The sequence below is a fragment of the Canis lupus genome, chromosome 20 (genome assembly GCF_048164855.1).
Source record: "Canis lupus baileyi chromosome 20, mCanLup2.hap1, whole genome shotgun sequence".
NCBI lineage: Eukaryota > Metazoa > Chordata > Mammalia > Carnivora > Canidae > Canis > Canis lupus.
This window is the reverse complement of record NC_132857.1, coordinates 21,654,498-21,664,992: the sequence shown is the minus strand read 5'-3', so window position 1 is coordinate 21,664,992 and position 10,495 is coordinate 21,654,498. Positions and strand designations below refer to the sequence as shown.

Below are 10,495 nucleotides of genomic sequence, written 5' to 3'. Positions count from 1 at the left end.
CAGTGAAGATAGTGCTATGTAGGGGATGGTAGTAACTTGCTGGACCAAGTGTCCAGAGGTTGATGTCCTGATTGCATTTTGTCACTGATTTTTTAACTTGGTCACTTTCTTATCATAGCCTTGATTTCTTTGTATACAAAATAAAAACACATGATTTTGTGCTTTGCCTTATTTAAGATTCAGGTCCTGATTCATTCACTTATGAAGCAAAGAGGCAATGTGCTAGAAGCTAAAGAGACAGGATTAAAAAGAAATAATCCGTGACCTCACAGATCTTAAAATCTGGTAAAGGAAGTTGAATCTGTATAGGAAAAATTATAGGGAAGTGTTTATATATATATATATTGAGATGTGTGCAAATGGTAGCAGTGAAATAGAGGTAAGAACAGGATTCACCAGACCAAATTCAGAAAGTAAAAATAAATTAGGGAGATCAGAGTGAAGAAACAGGGGACTCAAGATGAGATAAAGTTCAGAGTGATTAATGTACTTAATTGTATTTACTTTTTTATGTTTTTTGAATTATCTATCGAAGAAAATATCCACTCGATTTCTGATATTTTTCCTAAGATACATTTAAAACTATGATCATGTGGTGCCTGGGTGATTCAGTCAGTTAAGTGGCCAACTCTCAATTGCGACTTGGGTCATGATCTCAGGATCCTGGGATTGAACCTCACAGTGGGCTAGGCAGTCAGCATGGAATCTGTTTCAAGCTTTTCTCTCTCCCTCTCCTTCCTTCCCTCCCTCCACTCTCTCTCTTTAAAGTAAATAAATAAATATTTTTTTAAAATAGAAAAAATAAAACTATGATCATAATAACCAATGAACTAATTGAAAAATAACCTGTTGGGTGATGTGGATATTTAAAAATCAGTGAAATATATTTTGTCAGATAGCAATTTCCAGCCTGACTTGGGAGAGAAGATAGCTGCATTTAAATACACAAACCACACATGCACAGATACATGCATGCACATGATTTACTGAATACCAAATAGTCATTAATGATAACAAGTGTTTTTTAGAGTTTGGAAGAGGCATAGTCAGCAAAATGTTCCTGATGGAGATGGGCTGTGTGCTGAACTTTAAAGAATATGGTACATTTCTGTTTCAGTAAAAGGGAGGAGAGAACAGAGGAGAGCCATGTGTAAATAAACAGAGGTGGAAAAATGCAATGTGTAACGTATGTTTGATTAGATCAGAAAATATGTTTGTACAGGAGTAGTGGGGGAGTTGAGGTCATGTTATGTATCAGAGGTCCTTAAATGCTTCACTAGTAATTTAGATATTATCTTATAAATAGTGGGGAATCATGGTAGGTGAGTACATGAGCTCCTCAATAGTAGGTTCTCTTAAAAAATTAACTCTTGGGTGCTTCTAGATGTACATAAGGAACACTTTATTATAAAAATCTTTTAAGAGCCCCTCCACTGCTAACTCTAGCAAAAGTGTTATACATTTAAATGTTACTGGTGACTGATTCATATGGACTTAATATTATAATCTGGCTTTTATACTTTTTAAGGTACAAGACCAATGATATCAGTGTCCATTACATGTTCTGCACTTAAATCCTTGTGAAAACTTCCCAGCATAATAAGTTGATGAGGTGGACAAATGAAAGAGAGAACATGGAAAGGAACATTATCATAACTGTGTAGTCTTCCTTTAATCTTTCCTCCCAAGTACTGATTGATTTACTATTTAATACCATAATACAGTATATATCATCAATGTATATCATTAATTTATTATATATCCCCATCATTTCAGCTAGGTGCTGAGGATTCATAGATGAATTATGCTTGACCTCAAAGACACGTGTACTTGGATAGAGCATAAGATACATATATGTTAGATGTACTGGGTTCATGGAAGGAAGAATGAGCGAACGGCTGTTCTACTATGTTGTTGTACATGACTTCACTATGGGCAGAATGTTGACTGAGTCACTCCTGTTACTTCTCCTTTCACCCAGACAAACCAGGTGTACCACTACCCCCAGCCCATTTTTTGAGGTGGCACGTTGAAACTGGCCTCTAAACTTTCCTATTTGCAATATGTAAAGAGTACTTCATTCTGTCATCTCAGCATGGCAAAATCCTTTTTTTTTTCCAAAAATCCTTTTTTTAAAAAAATATTTTATATATTTATTCATAAGACACACACAGAGAGAGAGAGGCAGAGACATAGGCAGAGGGAGAAGCAGGCTGCTCACAGGGAATTCGATGTAGGACTCGATCCCAGAGCCCTGGGATCATGCCCTGAGCCAAAGGCAGATGCTCAAACACCGAGCCACCCAGGCACCCATCAGCATGGCAACACATTAACCATTTTTCAATATGTTATACATTTGTGCACACCACTGTGGATCTATGCCACAAAATCTTTCTACCTCAAGGTAGTGTCCCCTAAAGGTAAGAGGTGATAACAGCTGCAGAAAAATTTAGAGGACTCTAAAAAATAGAGAAGTCGAAAAAGGACTATCTCTGTTCCCACTGGGACTTCTAGGAGGCATTGAGTGTGTCTAAACAGAGAGGGCTGGGATTATCCCAGAGTCTTCTGTGCCATGGAAGCAGTGTGGAAGAGGTCCAGGAGTAGGGATGAAGAGGACAATAAATGCAGGACTGCTGGGGGGGAATTTCTGATGTGTTAGCAGATGCTAATGAGTTATGATGCCATTGACCAAAAACTATGAAAGCAAGCCTGTACCAATTTTTTTTTAATGTATGCCTGATATTTGGATTGAAAACATTGTGACTGCTACCTAAGTCATGGGATCAAATCTCTTTTCCCTCAGCCTTCTCTATTAAGAAATTATCTCTGTCCTCTATATGTCTACTCCTTGTTTAAATAATTCCTATGACACTTTTGTGGGGGAGATTATAGTAGAGTAACTAATGCTACGTGTTCTGTTTTCTTTACGAGATTGAAATTTTGTTGGATTAAGTCGTATTTATCTTGTTATATCCCATTCCTTGTAGGGTCAAACGCAGGGTCTTATACTTCTCACATAGTAGGTACTTCATATATAATATGTCATATGTTATGAAATGAACTGAATTGTAAAGAAAATACCATTGAGTTTGTATTCCAGAAAAGACCCTTTCATATACCGCATTGTAGGACAAAGTAGCATCACACAGTTCTTTATCACATACATGAATGAGTTCTTACATAAATAATCAAAGGAACAAAAATATTAGCAAAATTCTGTCAGTTACATAATAAGAGTTTTGCAGAGAATTTACTCTGAGTTCTGTAAAGCAGATAATTCAGTCCTGTGGCTCCAAATAGGCAATTATTATGTCTCCAGAATGCCCCTTTCTTTATTCCATCATTATAGAAGCTCTAATCGTAGGGCACAATTTTAGAGAATATGTAAGTTAACATGAAGATTCAGATTTCCACTTATGGAAAATTGCATGTGGAAAAACCCCAGCTGTGATTCCTAAATAAACATCAAGAAAATGAACAGAAGAAAACCTTAGTGTGAAACATTTACCTTGAAGAATTTTCTTCTTACTCTGGTATTGGCTTGATTACAGTGGGCTGTTGGAGTAATAGTTATCTTTCCTTTGTGATTTTTTATTTTATGCCATTCTTGTAAAAATTGAATTTGTCTGATTTATTCATTTCTGTTTTGAGACTTGAAAAATCACTGATCTCTATTTAAGTTTTCTTTTTATTGATTACCAACATCTCCATGAATCTGTATGAGACTGTCCCAGAAGACGACTTACCTCACTTTGAAAAGATGAGATATCGATTCTTTCATGCATATAGCAAAATGTTAGAATAGGGTCTTGTAATTAAAAGTAACTGTATCTATAAGGATATGATTATGAAATAAACATTGGAAAATCTGGTGAGAAAATAGAAACTACTCGCCCTATTAAAAATAATTTTTAAGGGTGCCTGGCTGGTTCAGTCAGTGGAGCATGTGACTTTTGATCTTGGGGTTATTTATAAGTTTGAGTCCCAAGTTGGGTCTAGAGATTATCTAAAAAAATTTTTTTATATGTCTCAAATTATGAAACATTCATGATGAACATGACACCCAAAGTGCATTTTTACAATAAACGTGTTACTTTGAGAAGAAATATTTGTGTCTAACTAAAGAATATGACAAACCTGAACTTTCATGTTCTAGAACTAAAAGTCTTACTGTTTGACATTTTTATGTTCACTTATACATTTTATATAAATATAGACATTTCTAGAAATATAAATATTTTCACATTTCCCCCTATACATATGCTTACATATTTATATTTCATTTCTAAGGTATTTATATTTTTGACCCACCTTACACATTAGAGATAGTGATGGTTAATTCATTAAACACCCAAACCAAGCAAATAGAACAACAGCACAATTGTTAGACTCTATAGTGGCGCAGGCTATGTATGTGTGTATCTCCTAACATGGATCCCACAGCATCATGGTAAGCAACACAAATACTTTGGATAGAACAAATGCCTTTGCAATGTTCTTGCAAATTTATATTCCCATTAATGGCGATATACCAAGAATAGAGTATATTTTTAATTTCTTTTAGGGCCACAGCTATGTTTTCCTTCTCACAGCAAATGGTAAGATATCATCACTATTGGGAATTGAAGTCCACAAAAGAGAAAAAATAGTTCTTCAATGACCAAATGCGATTTTCAGAAGTCATGTTTAGTGAGTAACATGATTAATCTTGCATTTAAAAAAGAGTCAGAAATGATAAAAGGAAGAACATCTTCCTTCTTTTTTTTTTTTTTTTAAAGATTTTATTTATTTATTCATAGAGGCACAGAGAGAGAGAGAGAGAGAGAGACGCAGAGACACAGGCAGAGGGAGAAGCAGGCTCCATGCAACAAGCCTGATGTGGGACTTGATCCCGGGTCTCCAGGACCACACCCCGGGCTGCAGGCGGCGCTAAACCGCTGCGCCACCAGGGCTGCCCCATCTTCCTTCTTTTGAACTACATTTCACTCCACAAATACTAATAAACAAAGAGTAGAGAGTCATGTGAAAAACCTATAAAGGATAATTCAAAACAGGAACTTGCATAGAATCATTTTCCATTAACTAATCAGAACCTGCATTAATATAAATGAAATCTATTTTAGCTTCCAGGAATGTCATTGATTCTTTAAGGGACCTAGAAGAATAAAGAATGAATGTATAAGAATAGTAATACGATGGTAATGTGTAATAATTATACATCTACCTAATTGCAGGATATAGTGCAAAGTGTAATCAGTACTGTGAAGAGCAATTTAGTAATCATTAAAAATTCTTAGGTGTTTCCCTCATAGTCCAGTGATTCAAAGTAACTTGTACATTTTCTGCCGATATCAACCATCACTTTAAAATTGATTTTATCTTTACTAAGTACAAAAATTGGCTGTTTTTTATTTCAAATAACTTTTAAAGATGAAAATATTTAGATATTATGTTACATATGTTGTACTTAAATTACATGCTGTAGCCTTCCACAACTCACCTTGATACTTTTGGTTTTCTTACATGTAACTGAAATGTCTTTTGAGTAAAATCCTTCATTAGCTGATAGGTCTCCTTTTGTTGAGAAATGCTAATTCCAGAAAGAGAATAAGGAGACAAGAATCTTAATCACTAAATCACAAAATCTTTTATAAAATTGAATAACCTCCAGATGCTATCTTTTTTGGCCTTGTAAACTAATGGAAACATATTTCAAACTGTAGATCTTTCTTCCTTCTTCCCTTTAATGAGGTCACTTGTACCTTTTAGTGGTCTACAAATAGCAAGCTAAATAAAAGAATGTCTTCTTTTTTATTCTCTGATAGCACTAAAAATGAACAACAGCCTCTCTGCTAAGCTTGTCTACTGTTATCTCCAGCCTCGTAGGCATATTTCTTTTAAATTAATCCTTGTCTTTCATGAACATACACATTTGGTCTTGGCATGTAGCTGGGCCAGTGGCTATTTTTAATGTTGTGGCATAATAGACCCATGGGAGGAGAAAATAGTGTTCTATTTGTTAGTACTTCTCAAAGTACATTGGTTTGCATACAAAATTACCTGGGGATCTTGGTAAAATATAGTTTCTGACTCAGAAGGGCTGGGGTAAAGCCTGATGATTCACATTTCTAATAAATCTCAGGTGACCCAGTGCTGCTGGTCCGCTGACCCTCACTTTGTTTGCTAGGTATGATCAAAGTGATGTATTTTCATCTTTTCTCTTGAATCGAGTGTAAGCTTGGGGGAAGGGACCTAACCTATCTTTATCTATTCTTTAGCAGGGCCAAGCACAGCACTCGGCATCTGGTGGGCGCTCAATAAACATATGTTGCATACCAGACGATACACCAAGAGTAAAGACTCCCTGTTCTCTGGTGCCCTAAATTTTGTTTTCTCTCAGAATGTATAACAACAAGGGACCCTCTTCTCACCTAGTAACGTGATCTGGTTACAAGTCAGAGTAGTAAACTGAAATTATAAGGTTGCACTAGAAGTCACAGAACCAGGATGACAATTTTACAACTGTTTTTTTTTTTTTTTTTTTTTTTCACCTCTTCCCTCCTTTCCCTTGTCTAGCTAGAACATATTCTAGGAGTGGTGCCCTCTTCAACTCCTCATGGTCCAAAGTGCTGAAGTCTTAAGCCTCTTAGAGGGAAAGTGAGGGAGGAGCACAGGAGGCTGAGGGTAACACCTTGAAAGTTCTCTTTAATTTGAGAATATCAACAGAGGGTCACCCAGACTTACACATGCATTGCTTTGACCTTCTTCTAAGATGTGAAATCGTTTGTTCTTGAGGCAATTTATCCACAGTCATTTTTTTAGTTAGAATTGCTCCTAAGCATTTTTGGAAACTGAAGAGGTCACAGGTGTGCGGCTGTTGCATTTTGCCCCTAGATCATTAGGCATCCACCTTCAAGAGTGTACAGTGAAGCCATCCTGTGGGATGCTTGGGCAGCTTGCCTTTGTGTGATGGACGTGTAGACAGTCTTATACACACTCTGTGCTTAGAAAATCAGTGTTAGTTTGACTTTTTTCTAGTATTCTAAGTAATGGCTTAAATGAGAAGAATCATTAAAAAGATGCTAACATGAGGTCTAAATAAAAAGAGATGAAATGACCTTCCCAAGGTCATTGATAAATGACACTGGTCGTTGACAAATATGCACCAGATATCTCATCTCTATATCCCCAAATTACTTTACCAAGTTAGCTCATCCTTTCTTCCTATTCATTGTATTTTCCGGGAAGTAGTGAAGGTCTATAAAACTCTTGAAAATAATAAATATATTTTACTGTCAGACCCGAGACTAGAAAAACAAAGGTAATGCTGTTAAAAACTTTACAACTTACAGCAGACTTTAAAATTGACTTCTAGCTATGTTTAGAACCCTAAGGAGATAATGGCAAGTCATTCTTCTTTAGAAATATGTCATCATTAAGGGATAGAAAATAGTTCTCCATTCTAAAGAACAGCTCTCTGTAGGATTTGTTGAGCTTTCTATAGCTAAAGTTACTAAACAAAATAAATGACATCTCAGAACATTCTGTTGTCTTTGGTTTCAAATAACATATTTTATTATGTTTTCTTCACTCCTGGCTCCATAAACGGCAGAAAGAAAACCTCTCTTTAAAAAAATAGTGCCTGCCAAACAAATCTTTGTGGATACTGGAGTAAGTGTAAATTCAGGGTACAAGATATCTTTTTTGGCTTTAGTACTTTCTCAATGCTTGTCTTAATAAACATGGGTGGTTTGAAAGTATGAAGTTTCTGAGAAGGTTAATGTCATGGGCTGAAAAGATTGAAATCACAAAGCTTGAAACCCATCCCTGTTAATGAGGTTTTTTTCTGAGACACTTGCTTTTCATATTATCTTTCTTTTTGCAACCATTCTACCCTGGCAATACTAATACCAAGTGTTCTTTTCTTTATTGCTTTAAATGGAGAAAACAAAACAAAGAAAGGTTAATGAACTTGTCTTTTTTTTAAAGGATTTTTATACTATATTTTAAAAACCACAAAATAAAAAAGGGATCATTCAACATATATCTTAGAAGTCCTTCCAAGAATCTCTGTACGCAGCAGCCACACAGGCTGGCTGATGCCTTTTCCTTCTCTGCTCAGCCTGCAACTCATTTAAGGATCATCTGAGATGACTCCTGCTCTAGTTCTTAAAATCAGACTTGTTCCACCAAATCCAAGACCCTGAACTTAACCAAATTGTAGAAACGTGCTTTTACCACCCGTCCACCAAAATACCTCCCATTCAGGTGGCGCAGCGGTTTAGCGCCGCCTGCAGCCCAGGGTGTGATCCTGGAGACCCGGGATCAAGTCCCACGTCAGGCTCCCTGCATGGAGCCTGCTTCTCCCTCTGCCTGTGTCTCTGCCTCTCTCTCTCTAGCTGTGTCTCTATGAATAAATAAATAAAATCTTAAAAAAAAAAAGATCAACAACAGCTTTAATTGCTGACCCAACTCTCTCAAACTCTAAAAATATTCGTACTGTTTCATCATCAGGGGCACCAGGAATTTCAAATATCGCACATTTTCCAACTTTGCCGTATTGTTCACACTCTTCCTTGGTTTCTGCTTCCAAGTCTTCATCTACCTCTCCTGCATCAACCATGCTCCTTAGGAGGACCACTTTGGTAGGACACTTAAGTATTTCAGTTAATGGATTTGAATCTGACTCCTTGGATGCATCTTTCTCGGTGGCATCACCCACAATGATCTTGCCTCCTCGCTTGCTTGTCTTCTCCACGGACAGTGCTATGCTCAGCCCTTGTTGGTGCTTCCCAAGACCCTGGCCTTCCCGGAAGCGGTACTTCTGCATGATTTTATGTGCTCCTGTGCCATCCATGTTGGCAAGGAAGGAGCTGCCAGGTGCAGGCGGAGATCTGGGGCTGTCTTGTTCCTCGTACACTGGAGGGGGGATAGCAGCTTTGGAAGACGGAGAGTGAGGTCTGGAATCCTCTTCGCAAGGGAAATCTCGGGGCAACTCTTTGTCCTTCTCTACAAGAGAAGTGGGTGGTGCAATGGCAGCTCCGCCCATGCTTCTTCTCCGCCTCTCCCGCTCATAATCCTCGGCCTCATCACAGCTGGATCTGGTCGCCTCGAAAACCCACTAGCTTCCTGTCCGTCTCTACGCCTCTTTCCTCGCTCTTCTATTTCTTTGTCTTTCCAGCTCCCGCTGTCTCTGTCGTTCCTCTCTTTGGCGTTTCACTACTTTCTCATAATCGTCAGGAGACATGGGATCGTATTCATCAGCTAAAGGCATCAAAACGTCTCCTGGGAGCCGCATCCTTCAGGCGGCCGCCGCGTGCGGGGGGGGGGGGTGGTGGGGTGGGGGGGAGGGGGGCGCGATCTGCCCCCGCGCCCGGAACCGGTCTTTCGTAAAAACCTTTTTTTTTTTTTTTTCTTTTTTTCTTTCTTTTTTAATTTATTTATTTATGATAGTCACAGAGAGAGAGAGAGGCAGAGACATAGGCAGAGGGAGAAGCAGGCTCCATGCACCGGGAGCCCGACGTGGGATTCGATCCCGGGTCTCCAGGATCGCGCCCTGGGCCAAAGGCAGGCGCCAAACCGCTGCGCCACCCAGGGATCCCTCGTAAAAAGCTTTTATAGAAGTCCAAATTAAGAAAACATATGAACTGGACAGAAGGCCAACTTGACATTAATGAATTACATATTAATTTGTAAAAATATAGTGCATTCAACAGCCTAATGTCAGAAGGGTGTATCTCTAGATGGTGGATCACTTTTCTCTCTCTCTCTTTCTTTCTCTTTCTTTCTTCTTTCTTTCTTTCTTTCTTTCTTTCTTTTTCTTTCTTTCTTTCTTTCTTTTTCTTTCTTTCTCTTTCTTTCTTTCTTTCTTTCTTTCTTTCTTTCTCTTTTTCTTTCTTCTTTCTTTCTTTCTTTCTTTCTTTCTTTCTCTTTCTTTCTTCTTTCTTTCTTTCTTTCTTTCTTTCTTTCTTTCTTTCTTTCTCTTTCTTCTTTTTCTATGTATAAATTTATTTTTTATTGGTGTTCAATTTGCCAACATATAGAATAACACCCAGTGCTCATCCCATCAAGTGCCCATCACCCAGTCACCCCCACCCCCGGCCCACCTACCTCCCCTTCCTAGATGGTGGATCACTTGATATTATTTTATCAATTATTTTTCAATCCACATTCACTACCTGTGTTATCTAAAGCAATAAAAAAATTGTAAAAGATTAAATATATACATATTTTAAAATTTTCCACACTGAGTGTTAATACTATCTGTTGGCAAATTGAACTTAAAAATAATTTTTAAAAATTTCCGTAGTTATATTAGCAAATAGTGGCATATAAATCTTGAGAGGTACAAAGGGAAGTCCTGAAAGGAAAGTGGGGTAGAAAATTGCCACTGAATCATAGCTTTGGCACAATCCCATCAGTTTGGAGGACAGCTTTCTCCTCTCCTGTTCACGTTCCTGTCCCAGCTTCTCACCAAATCTGTCAGGGCAGTGAT

General features: G+C 37.7%; 1 pseudogene; it reads right to left on the bottom strand.

The window, feature by feature from the left end:
• Positions 1-8,019: 8,019 nt before the first annotated feature.
• LOC140611587 (splicing factor 45-like) lies at positions 8,020-9,298 on the bottom strand (annotated as a pseudogene).
• Between the last annotated feature and the right edge of the window lie 1,197 nt (positions 9,299-10,495).